We start from the raw sequence: 13333 nt of genomic DNA, 5'->3' as shown, positions 1-13333 counted from the left end.
CTATCAACGTGATACACCACATCAACAAAATGAAGAATAAAAATCATATGATCATCTTAATAGACACGGAGAAAGCATTTGACAAGACTCAGTATCCATTTATGACAAAAACTCCGAATAAAATTAGTATAGAAGGAATGTACCTCAACAAAATAAAGGCCATATATGATGAACCCACAGGTAATATAATACTCAATGTAGAAACACTGAAAGCTATCCTTTTAAGAATAGGAATGAAACAAGTATACTCACTCATTTAAAATAGTGATGGAAGTCTTAGCCAGAGCAATCAAGCAAGAAAAAGAAACAAAATAGATCCACATTGGAAAGGAAGAAGTGCAGCTGTCACTATTTGCAGATGATGTGATTTTATATTTAAAAAACTCTAGAGAATCCACTAAAAACTTTTAGAAATAATATATAAAGACAGTCAAGTTGCATGATGCAAAATCACCATTAAAAAAATCAGTTGTGTTTCTATACACCAAACAAAGAAGCAGAAAGAGAAATTAAGAATACAACCTCACTTACAATTGCACAAAAAGAATAAAATGCCTAGGAATAAAAACCAAAAAAGTGACAGATCTGTACACCAAAGGCTATAAAACATTCTTGAAAGAAATCAAAGAAGACACATAGAAATGGAAAGATATTCCATGCTCTTGGATTGGAAGAATTAACATAGTTAAAATGTCTGTACTTTCTAAAGGAATCTACATATTCAATGCAATCCCTATCAAAGTTCCAATGACATTTTGCACAGAAATAGAACAAAGAATCCTAAAATTTATAGGGAACAACAAAGGGCCCCAAATCGGCAAAGGGTTCCTGAGAAAAAAGAACAAAGCTGGAGATATCACACTCCCTGATTTCAAAATATACTACAATGCCATAGTAACCAAAACAGCATAGTACTGATACAAAAACAGACACACAGGTCAATGGAACAGAATTGAGAGGCCAGAAGTAAACCCACACATGAATGGAGAACTAATATTCGACAAGGGAGCCAAGAGCATACAATGGAGAAAGGAGAGTCTCTTCAATAGATGGTGTTGGGAAAACTGGACAGTCACATGCAAAAGAATGAAAGTAGAACATTATTTTACACCATACACAAAAATTAACTCAAAATGGATTAAAGGCTTGAATGTAAGACATGTAACCATAAAAACCTTCTAGAAGAAAATATAGGCAGTGCGGTTTTTGGCATTAGTCTTAGGAGCATACTTTCAAGTACCATGTCTGGCCAGTTAAGGCAAACAATAAAGAGTATAAACAAGTGTGGCTATGTCAATCTAAAAAGCTTCTTCACAGCAAAGGAAATCATCAATAAAATTAAAAGACAACCTAACAACAGGTAGAAGATATTTGCAAACCGTATATCTGATAAGCAGTTAATATCCAAAATATACAAAGAGCTCATAAATCTCAACAACAAAAAACTAACAACTCAATTAAAAAATGGGCAGAAGGTGTGAACAGACATTTCTCCAAAGAAGATGCACAGATGGCCAACAAGCACATTAAAGGATCTTCAACGTCATTGACTATCAGGGAAATGCAAATAAAAACTACTATGAGACATCAACTCACTCCCATCAGAATGGCTATAATTAAAAAGACAGGAAACAATAAGTGTTGGAGAGAGTGTGGAGAGAACAGAACCCTCATAAACTGCTGGTAGGAGTGCAAACTTGTGCAGCCATTATGGAAAACAGTATGGAGATTCCTCAAAAAATTAAAAATAGATCTACCATATGATCCAGCTATTCCATTGATGGGTATCTAGCCAAAAACATGAAAACACAAATGCACAAAAATATATGCACCCCTATGTTCATCACACTATTATTCACAATAGCCAAGACTTAGAAGCAAGCTCGCTGTCCACCAAAGGCCTAATGGATAGAGAAATGTGGTATACATACACAGTGGAATACTACTCAGCCATAAGAAATGATGAAATCCAGCCATTTGTAACAACATGGATGGGCTTTGAGGGCATTATGCTAAGTGAAATAAGTCAGAGGGAGAATGTCAAATAGCATATGATCTCACTCATAAGTAGAAAATTAAAACAACGACAAACAAACACACAGAAACAGAGATTGGATTGGTGGTTGTGAGTGGGGAAGTGGGGAGGGAAAATGTCCGATGGGGTGATTAGGCATATGTGTGCAGTGATGGATTGTAATTAGTCTTTGGGGAGTGAACATGCAACCTACACAGAAGTCAAAACTTATAACAATGTTCACCTGAACTTTATATAATGTTATAAATCACTGTTACCACAATTAAAAAAAAAAGAATTAATTCTCTTTTTAAATTGGTACTTTCTTAAATTCCTGTCGAGTTTCTTTTCCTCTCCCTAATTCTGATAGCTTGGTACAGTGGTAAAGATTGTCATATGGAGGCTTTCACCAAGGTCCTTGATCCGTGTACAAATAAGGAGTAAGCAATACGGAATAAAGTTTAAGGACATGGCCAATGAAACCAGGTCACTTGTGTGTAAATCCTACACGCACCCTATTAACCCTGTGACCTAGTTACAGAATCGTTCTGGCTCAGTTTTCTCTTCTGTAAAATCTGATAGAAATAGTATCTTACTTGTAAAGTTACTAGAAGATTATTTGAAAGGCACTTCCTGGCACATAACTATTCACTAAATATTAGTCATTGTTACTCAAAAACTTCATGCTTCAATTCCTTCACCTGTGATACAATGACCGTAAATATAGCCACCTAATAGAGTTGCTCAGAGGAATAAATAATATAATGCCTGAAGATCCTTAAAATAAATCCTAACTACATTGTGTTTGCAATATGTGATCTTTTAATATTTTGCTTCCCCAAACACTCAATAAAGTCTTATTTCCAAGAGAACTCAACCTCCAAAACTTTGTCTTCTTTCTTTCACCTATCAAAATCTCTTGTTTCAATAAATTCATTTTATCCAGGCATCACAAATATAATCTTTTTACTGGAAATGGATTTCCATTATGGAAATTAAGTTACGATTACTGTTATTTTTCTTATTGGTTAAGAACCCGATTCTCCTTCCCAAGTGTGATATTTTGGACATATATAAATGCTATCTTTTTTTGGAATTGCATAAATTTTGAAAGGAATTGTCAAGTTTTGGCAAGATAACCTCTAACACTTCCTAGACTTTGGAGAAGATGAAAGTTTTACAGGGTCCTGGGGAAGAAGAGACTGAAATGTCCTTTTCCTTCCAAAGTTGGAGCATCTCATTCGCATATGTGCACCTCTTACAGTTGAGAATGGAGAAAAGTAATAGAGAAGCTTCTTAACACATTCTGATGAGGAAAACCTCACAATTTTCTCCAAAACTATTTTTTACATATTTAAATCTTGCACAGAAAAGATGCCTGAAGTTTTACATGGGTCCATAATAAAGCCATGGGAATTACTTTGTGGGGTGAGCTTAGATCATAGCCCCCAAAAAACCACTCTTTTTTTCCCTGATGAGTCTAGCTAAAGGTCTGTCAATTATGTTTATCTTTTCAAAGAATCAACTCTTACTTCATTGATGTTTTCTATTTTTTTGTCATCTCTATTTCATTTATTCTTATTTTTATTATTTCCTTCCTTCTACTGATTTGGGATTTTTTCTTCTTTTTCTAGTTCCTTTAGGTGCAATTTTAGATTGTTTATTTGAGATTTTTCTTGTTTGTTGAGACAGGCCTGTATTGCTATCTACTTCCCTCTTAGAATCACTTTTGCTGTATCCCATAGATTTTGGTATGTCCTATTTTCATTTTCATTTGTCTCCAGGTATTTTTTGATTTCTCTTTTCATTTCTTCATTGACTCAATTGTTATTCAGTTATATTTTGTTTAATCTCTACATATTTGTGGCTTTTCTGATTTTCTTCCTGTATTTGATTTCTAGTTTCATAACTTTGTATTCATAAAAGATTGTTGGCATTATTTCCATCCTCTTAAATGTTGTGAGACATTTTTGTGGGCTAATATCTAATCTATCCTGTAGAATGTTCCATTTGCTTTCTAAAAGAATATGTATTATGTGGTTTTTGAATGGAGTGTTCTATATTTATCTAAGTCCATCTTTTCTAATGTGTTATATAAGGCCAATGTTTCATAATTGATCTTTTGTTTGAGTGCTTTATCCATTGATGTAGGTAGAGTATTGAAATCTGCTACTATCATTGTGTTAGTGCCTGTTTCTCCACTTATGTCTGTTAATAATTGCTTTATATATTTAGGTGCTTTTATGTTGAGTGCATAGACATTTACAGTATTGTATCCTCTTGGTGGATTGTTCATTTTATCTCTATGTAGTGCCCTTCTTTATGTGTTGTTATAGTTTTTGTCTTAAAGTCTATTTTCTCTGACATAAGTATTGCTACCCTAGCTTTCTTTTCATTGCCAGTTGCATGGTGTATCTTTTCCTATCCCTTCACTTTCAGTTTGTGAGTGTCGTTATGTCTGAAGTATGCCTTTTGTATGCAGCATATAGATGGATCTTGTTTTTTCATCTGATCAGCTTCCCTATGTCTTTCAATTGGAACACTTACTCCATTGACATTTAAAGTAGCTATTGATAAGTATGTACTTATTGCAATTTTGTTACTTTATTTTCTTGATGTTTTAGATGTTTTTCTCTGTTCCTTTCTTCCTGTGCTCTCTCCCCTTGTGGTTTCATGGCTTGCTTTAGTATTATGTTTGGGTTCCTTTCTCTTAATTTTATTGTGTATTTATTATTGGTGTCTAGTTTGTGATTACCATGAGGTTCATATATAATAAGCTACACAAATAGCAATCTATATATTTTTTCTTTTTTTTTTTAGGAAGATTAACCCTGAGCTAACTGATGCCAATCCTCCTCTTTTTGCTGAGGAAGACTGGCCCTGAGCTAACATCTATGCCCATCTTCCTCTACGTTATATGTGGGATGTCTACCGCAGCATAGCTTGCCAAGCAGTGCCATGTCTGAACCTGGGATCCAAACTGTTTGTTTAGTTCTTTTTCTGGGGATTTCTCCTATTCCCTTATTTAGAACATCTTCCATTGTCTCCTCATTTTACCTATTTCTCTGTGCTTATATGTATATTTTAGATAGGTCAGCTGCATCTCCTTATCTTGAAGAGGTGGCCTTATGTAAGAGACTCTTTATAAGTCTCAGCAATGTGCTTTCCTCTCATCACCAGTTCCAAATGTTCCAGGAGTTTCCCCTGTGTGGGCTATGTGTGTCTTTTTATTATTGTAGGGTTGCTCTTACTGCAGGTGCACAAGAATGCTAGGATGTCTCCCTGGCCAGCAGGTTTCAAGGCTCAGCTGTGTGCTGCTGCTACAGCCCCAGTAGAGTTAGCTGCAAGGTCTAACAGCACATTCCTGCTGCAGTTTTCCTGTTAAGTGAGTGGGCCCCTAGCATAGCTTGTTGTCAGGCTCAGGGACTTACAATTGCTGTAGGCCTCTGCCCTGCAAGGCTGTTGTCAGCTTTCCCAGTAATGCAGCTTTGTGGGGCTGGCCACAAGTGTGACAGTCTTTCTCTGTGCACACACCCCACCCCACTGAAACAGACCTACTCACCCTGCCCCACCCACACACTCCGCCAACACTTGTCCAGCTCTAGCATACTCTCTGTCCTGCAAATATGGACCCATTCACCTCATTGCAGTGGTCCCACACACCTTACCTATGCAGGCCTACAAGTTTCCTGAAGGCTTTCTGGTCAGTAGAGCCCATCTCTAGGGCAGGCTGCCTGCCCTGGGTGAGCTGGATTAAATGACTGTTCTGCTGGATAGGGCAAACTCCTGTGCTAAGAGATCAGGGAAAGAACTCCAATGACGTCTTCCAATGTGTGTGTCAGCATGCCTGACTAGGTCATATTAATGGCTGTGGCTAATGTCTTAGTCCCTGGGGAGGTGGTCCCAGCCACATCCTGCCTCACTGAGAGGTGCCCAGAGCCTATCAAGTGAGTCTCTTTTCACCAAAGGACTCTGCACCTTTCTTTCTGGTGATATTTTGTTGCTTTCCAACATGGGTAAATTTGAGCATGGGTCCTTTAAGAACAGGCTTTCCTTTCTTTTATGTTCAACAGCTTTTCTGGGGGTATTCCCCTTTGTTGTTGATAATAGCCAGCAGAGCCAGTTATGACACTCATCTTGGTTGTGCTGAATTCAAAAGCTGCTTATTGTGGCATAGCTCTCCCACTCAGATCCCCTCTCCTCCAGGGAATGCTTTGTACCTTAAGATTGCTCCTAGTCATGAAGTGCTGTGGCTAGAATGTGGCTTTTTCCTCTCCAGAAAGATATTTCTGCCTCTTCCACCTCAGTCAGCATTGTCCTTTGTTGTGGTTGTTCTTTTTATCAGTTTCTGGTTCTTTCTCAGGGGTAACTGTCCCAAGGGTAGTTGCAAATTTGCTGTGTCTGTGGGAGGAGGTGAGTTCACAGTCCTCCCACACCATCATCTTGCCTGCAATCTCTTTTTGAACCTTTAAAAATAAAAAGCAAGAGACTTTTCCCTGTTACTGTGGCTCTGAGGCAAAGGCTTTCTGCAATGTGATTTTTGGCTTAGGAGGTACCAGATTTTGTGCTAAGTTGGGTGAAGAGAGTAGCATGCCACCAGCTATGACCACCTGCAGGAGGTATGAAAATCCCAGAAGTCAGAATATAAGATATCCACATAGCCTGTCCAGCTACATAGTTTTTCCCATGATTTTAATATTGTCAGAGATAAGCTTCTTTGCATAGTACCTGAGTTAGTTAACAAATTAAAGAAATACTATTCCATGATAGAAAAACATTGCCTAGATTTAAAGTGCCAGTTATTAACATGAATAGACAAATAAGAATCACCAAACTTTTTGAGGAAAAAATCACCAACTAGAAGTATAGGAGAATAAGTCTAAACAGGAAATTAAAGGATCAAAGACAAGATTTCCAAACAAAAGTAACTAGGGTTCCTGGGAGTATATTGGGGAAATGATGGTTTTTGTGTGTATTGTTAAATCTGTCTTCATCTCAACAGCTGCTATTCTGGTATAATACAGCAACTAGAACAAGCAGCATGTAATGATTGAAGAGTTTGAGTCTGAACCCTTCTCCTCTTCTTAGATATTCAGCATAAATAACAAATAGAAAAATAAGAAACAAGGCATGAGGGATGGGGAATCCCCTATAAACCATCAGGAAGATTGAAATTTTGTGAAGATTGGTGGCAAAATATAAATAGAATACTATAAATATAAGTTATAATTATAATATGTGAATAAAAAATAGAAATAGAAAACTTCTAGAGATATTCTCAAACCAGCTGTGTAGGATTTGGAAGCCACAATTGAAAATTGCAAGTCATGTTAAAAAATAAAAGATACTGAATGATGTAATTATTGAATACAGATTATAAACTATAATTATTTAAAGTGAATAAAATATAAGAGATAGAAATAAACACATTGAAAAAGAAGTTAGTGTCTAAGAGTCGAGGTTGGGAGGAGGCAGAGAAATTTGGAAAAGTCACAAATAGGAATTCTAGAAATTAAAGCAAAATCTTTCTAGTGAAAATCAGTGGAGTGATTGAAGAACAAGGTTAAAAATGTTTACAAAGAAAGTAAGTGAATTGAAAGAACAATCGAAGAAAAGAGAAATTGTAGAAACTACAAAAGATACTAAGACATGAAGGTTAAAATTTCCAGGATGGAAAGACAGGAAAAATGAGGACAAGTAATAGAAGAGACCACAACTGATTTTATTCAGGATTGATAATGCATATGATACTCAGATTCAAGAAGCACAATTCACCACTATCAGAAAACAAACATTTACAAAACATCAGGCTGCATTATAGTAAAACTGCTTCAAATTCCTCTCCTATTTTCTTTTAAATCTGTCACATCAGATTGTTGCCCCAATGGCATGCTGAAACTATTTCACATTTTGTAAATCCATTAACAAATTCTCATAGTAGTTGAATTAGCAGCAGCTTTAGACACGGTGGATCACTCCTGCCTCAGGGAAAACTTTTCTTCACTTGGCACCCAAGGCAATACATTTTCTTAGGATATTTATTCTTATCTTGTTGCTATGCCTTTCAGCCTTACTGCTGATTTCCACTCTTCTTACCTCTGAGTGTCACAGGACTCAGTCCTTGGACTTTCTCTTTTTTGCATCTACATTAATTTCCTTGGTGACATTATCAATCCCTTTGCTTTAAGCACAATATATAATCTGAAAAGCCCAATTTTTTACTTTCTAGCCAAAATCTCACCATTTAACTCAGAACTTAGATATCTGAGCTCTTATTCAACAGTTCCACTTATATGTTTAATAGATAATTCCTACTTGACATGTCCAACCTAAAAACAAACTCCTAATCTCTCTATCCCACCCTCACTTCATGCATATTCTTTCCCAACTCATTTAAGAGAAACACATTTCCACTTCCTCAAAGCAAAAATCGTACTTCTTGACTCCTTTTTCTTTCTTTCTCAGACAACATTTTACATAAAAGAGTTCTGCTAACTCGAACTTCAAAATATGCCAGGCTCTGATCACTTCTCACCATTTCCACCGTTTACCCTGGTCCAAGCCACCGTCATCTCTTGCTGGAGTTATTTTAAGGACCTCCCTATTTCATACTTTAATCTCTGTATTTCATGTCTGTAGCCAAATTGACACCATTAAAGTAAGTCAGATCATGTCACTCATCTGTTCAAACCTAGGAGTTGCTCTCCATGCTTCTCCATGAAGAAGATAAAGCCTTACAAAAGTCTGGATGATCTGAGCCCTGTCACCTCTTACATCTTATCCTCTAGTACAGTGTTTTCAACATTTTTTTCATTACCACCCCCAACCTCAACTCACTAAGTAGCCTTTACAGACATATTTTCTTAACCCATTCCCATGAAAATTCAAAACCACAAATATACTACACCATTCTTTATGTACTTTACATATATCTGTGCTTTATACATTAAAATTAAGGATCTTTTCAATACCTTCAAGAATCAATTTTTGTCCCCTTGTCAGTGATATCACCTCTATTGAGAATGCATGCTCTATCGCTATTCCCTTCGTTCACTCTGCTCCAACCATATCAGCCTCCTTGCTGGTTCTTAGGTATGTCAGGCATGCTTCTTCAATAGGAAATTTTATTAGTTATTTGCTCTATGAGACATGTTCTCCATTTATCTACATTACTAATTTCCTCACCTAATTCATGTGTTTGTCTTAGTGTTACCTCCTCAGGGAGTCACACTTGAGTAGCAGTTCCCTCTCACAGGTGGCTCCCACAATTCCTCTTACTCTTTACATCTGCAAAGACTCTATTTCCAAATAAACTCATGTTCACAGGCTCTGAGTGGACATTAATTTGCTGGGGAAAGGGAGCATGACCTTGTTGAGTACAGTGTGAAAACCAGAAAATGACCAAAAATAGCAGGTCAATGTGCAAGTCTTTCATTTTAGTATCATTGTAACTGGAAATACTATTTGCTTTGGTGTTTGTGAAAACTTGATTTCAACATATATATATTAAATGTTGTCAGAGTGATGTGAAGGCTCTCAGAAGAGAGAGGGAAAAGTGTCCAGAACATGAAATCAGAAGCAACAGTTCACCTAGTATTCATCTCTCCATGGCATTTCAAATCTTTAAACATTCTTAACTCTTTGAAATATAACAACCAGAAAACCAAATATGCTAATTTTAGTAGATAGTAATGATAAATATTTTGGAATAATTACTTCATACACATGTACACATATATCACATTTTGTATGACACATTTCTGAATTTTATTAACATTGTATGTTTTCTTCTTTCTACAGATTAAACTCTTCTCTCATTTTAGGGGTCAATAAAACATAGTATACAAAATTCAAATGACACAGACCAATATATGAGTATAGCAAAAGATGAAAGATAATAGACATCAGTCAACTAGAATTTCTTCCATAAAGGGGTGGGTAAATCCACAAGATATGGATCTGATGATGTAAAATTACAGGATTTCATCTGTGTAGAAATTATTTAGCTGTTTTATGGCTAATACAAAATAATGCAATATGATTTTCCTTAACTAGACTATGATTTCTCTGATAGTCAATTTCTGTTTAGAAATTGTCAAAATATTAATTTGATTTAGAGATAAATCGTATTTGTAATATACTTCATTCTTCTAAGAATTAGGTTTATAATTTATACCATTTACAATGTGTTTCTTTCATTACCTGCTGAAGCTGTTCATCTGTTCTTCTAAGTCATCACTTGTCAATACTGATTTATTTGAGTTACATTTAAACTAACCTGATCCAAAGCAGAGAGACTTGACTGAATTGTAATTTTTTGCCGATTTGTGTTTGCGAGTTTTAGAAGACCATGTTTACGTTATCCTATAACATTTAATGATTCTGATAGCTTAGGGACAAAGAGAAAAGGCAGAGGAGAGAAAACATAACTAGAAAAAGAATGGCAAAAAACCACAATGCTGGGCCAGCCTGGTGGCGCAGCAGTTAAGTTCTCAAATTCTGGGGTTCAGATCCCAGGTGCGGACCTACTACTGCTTGGCAAGCCATGCTGTGGCAGCCACCCCACATATAAAGTAGAGGAAGATGGGCACAGATGTTAGCTCAGGGCCAGTCATTCTCAGCAAAAAGAGGAGGATTGGCAGCAGATTTTAGCTCAGGGCTAATCTTCCTCAAAAAAAAAAATACATAAAAATTTTAAAAAGATTTTTTAAATCATGATGAGTAAACATGATACCTGAGGTTACGTAATTTTCTTTTCTAGTGAATATTTCCCACATAAGTCATTTTAGACTAACTACACAGCAAGGCCAATTGGTTAAAAAGTAAACACATCGATCAGATTTTTTCTCTGTCAAATGATGTAATGGAAATAATTTCCTTGGTGCCACAAACACATTTCTTCATTTTATTAGTTTAAAAAATTAGTCATGGCATGAAGATCAAACTTATAACTCAAAATAACTCAGCCTTTTTGTCTTATAATAGGATAACTTCTGCTAACCTTTTTTCCTAATGAGCAAGCATATTATTCACTTAGGGAAAGTTGATCATGTTAGCTTTTTTGTTCTTTTGTGTTGATGAATTGCAGATTTTTAAGACCCTGTTACAGAACCTGAAGTAAGTTTGCTCACCCATTGTGCAGCAAGCCAATCTCTGACAGCGGGTGTGGTGGAAGAAAGTAGGAATTTTATTTTTGCACAGCACTGAGCAAGGAGACAGGGCAGCTAATGCTTAAATCCCAAACTCTCCGAAGAGCTAAAAGGAAGGGTTTTTATTTGGGGTTTTAGGTAAGGGAGGGGAAGTCTATGGCCTTGCTGGTCGGAGCTTTCCCACCAGCCTGTCTTTGGCCTTGAGACCGTTTGCAGAGAGGAGGAAGCCTGTGACTTTGCCGGTCAGCAGCTTTCCCATGAGCCTGTATCTCTCTGCCTGGAGGAGATAATCCAGGTGCTTGTCCTTGACGGTGTCTGTCTCCATGGAGGATAGTGGATTCTGGAGCCAGGAAGCCAGAGAGTAAGCAGGGAATGAGTGTTTTGGTTTTAACCCCATATATTCTGGGTTTAATGTGGGGAAACTGATATCCGCGTCAGTATCAACCCCGTACTTTTATGACATAATTTTCTGACCTCGATTTTACTTCTCAGAATACAACACGGTAATAAGTAATGGAATCATTTGTAAGGCTTTTATAAGGTACACTTAAAGAATGAGATAAAACATATTATGTGATTTTCTACTAGAGCTTTGTATTCAGTAGGATTGCATATCAATTGGATTGTTTTTAATCTGTGAATTATGTCTTTACCTTTTTGTGGGTGAAAATATTTTTCTACTCTTTTAGTAAATTTCAGTTATGAACAATACAGTATCATTGACTATAGCGACCATGTTATACACTAGATCCACAAACTTTATTCATCTTATAACTGAAAATTTGTACTCTTTTACTAGCCTCTTCACTATTTTCTCCACCCCCAGTCCCTGGCAACCATTTTTCTACTCTTTGTTTCTATGAGTTGGATTTTTTTTTTTTTTTTTTTTTAGATTTTATATATAAATGTTACCATGTAGTTTTTGTCTTTCTTCGTCTGGCTTATTCACTTCACATAATGCCTTCTCAGTTCATCCTTGTCACAAATGACAACAGTTCCTTTTTCTTATGGTTGAATAACAATCCATTGTATACATAGCCACATTTTCTTTATCCATTCATCCATTGATAGACACTTACGTTGTTTCCATACCTCGTTATTGTGAATAATGCTGCAATGAACATGGGAGTACAGGTATCTCTTGGAGATAATGGAGTCATTTCCTTGGGATATATGCCCACAAGTTGGATTGTTGGATCATAAGGTACTTTCCATTTTTAATTTCTTTAAGAATTATAGGTAAACATTCCCTCTTTCCTTGATACAAGATGAGGAATGATAAAAATAATTCTATTTGATACAAACTAGGTCATGTAGATATAATGTTTTCTTTCTTTTGATGTTCATGTGTCATTTAAGATTTTTTTTGAGGAAGATTAGCCCTGAGCTAACTGATGCCAATCCTTTTTTCTTTTTTTTGCTGAGGAAGACTGGCCCTGAGCTAACATCCATGCCCATCTTCCTCTACGTTATATGTGGGATGCCTACCACAGCATGGTGTGCCAAGCAGTGCCATGTCCGCACCTGGGATCTGAACCTGCGAACCCCAGGCTGCCGAAGCGGAACATGCAAACTTAACCGCTGCGCCACTGGGCTGGCCCAAGATGTTCTTTTAAAAGCCTACTTTTTCGGCCACTCCCACTTTTTGGTTAACTTAGATTTTCAAAAATTATCTTTCTCTTCCCCCTACATAGTTAGACTTGGGCTTTTGTCATTTACCGCAAATATTACTATTAAAATACAGACAATTAATTATAATTGGAGGATGAATCAATGAATAATATTTCAATCTCTGCCATGGTGATATAGTTCAATATTGTTTAACCTGTTAGCCTTCCCAGAGACATTTTTTTTTCAGGGGATATCTAAATAACTTATTTATGAATAATCAAATTGAATGCAGGAATTTTAAATACTAACGCAGAGAAATTGAGACAAAGATGTTTGGGAATTGATGATCATTGTGACAGTTACAATAAGGTTGAAAATGGAGTCATTCTTCTGAATAATTAGTGACAAATATCATTAAATATCTATTGTTAATGGGATTATTATTTTAGAATTTTTTCCACTATAATAGAAATGACATTGAGAGTAAAGGAAAAAGAGTATGAAATCCCAAAATTTAGCAATCTTGTTTAAAAGTAGAACTTAAACATCTAAGATACTC

Source organism: Equus przewalskii, chromosome 5 (genome assembly GCF_037783145.1).
Source record: "Equus przewalskii isolate Varuska chromosome 5, EquPr2, whole genome shotgun sequence".
Lineage (NCBI taxonomy): Eukaryota > Metazoa > Chordata > Mammalia > Perissodactyla > Equidae > Equus > Equus przewalskii.
The sequence above is the reverse complement of the archived record's forward strand: the minus strand, read 5'-3'. Positions refer to the sequence as shown.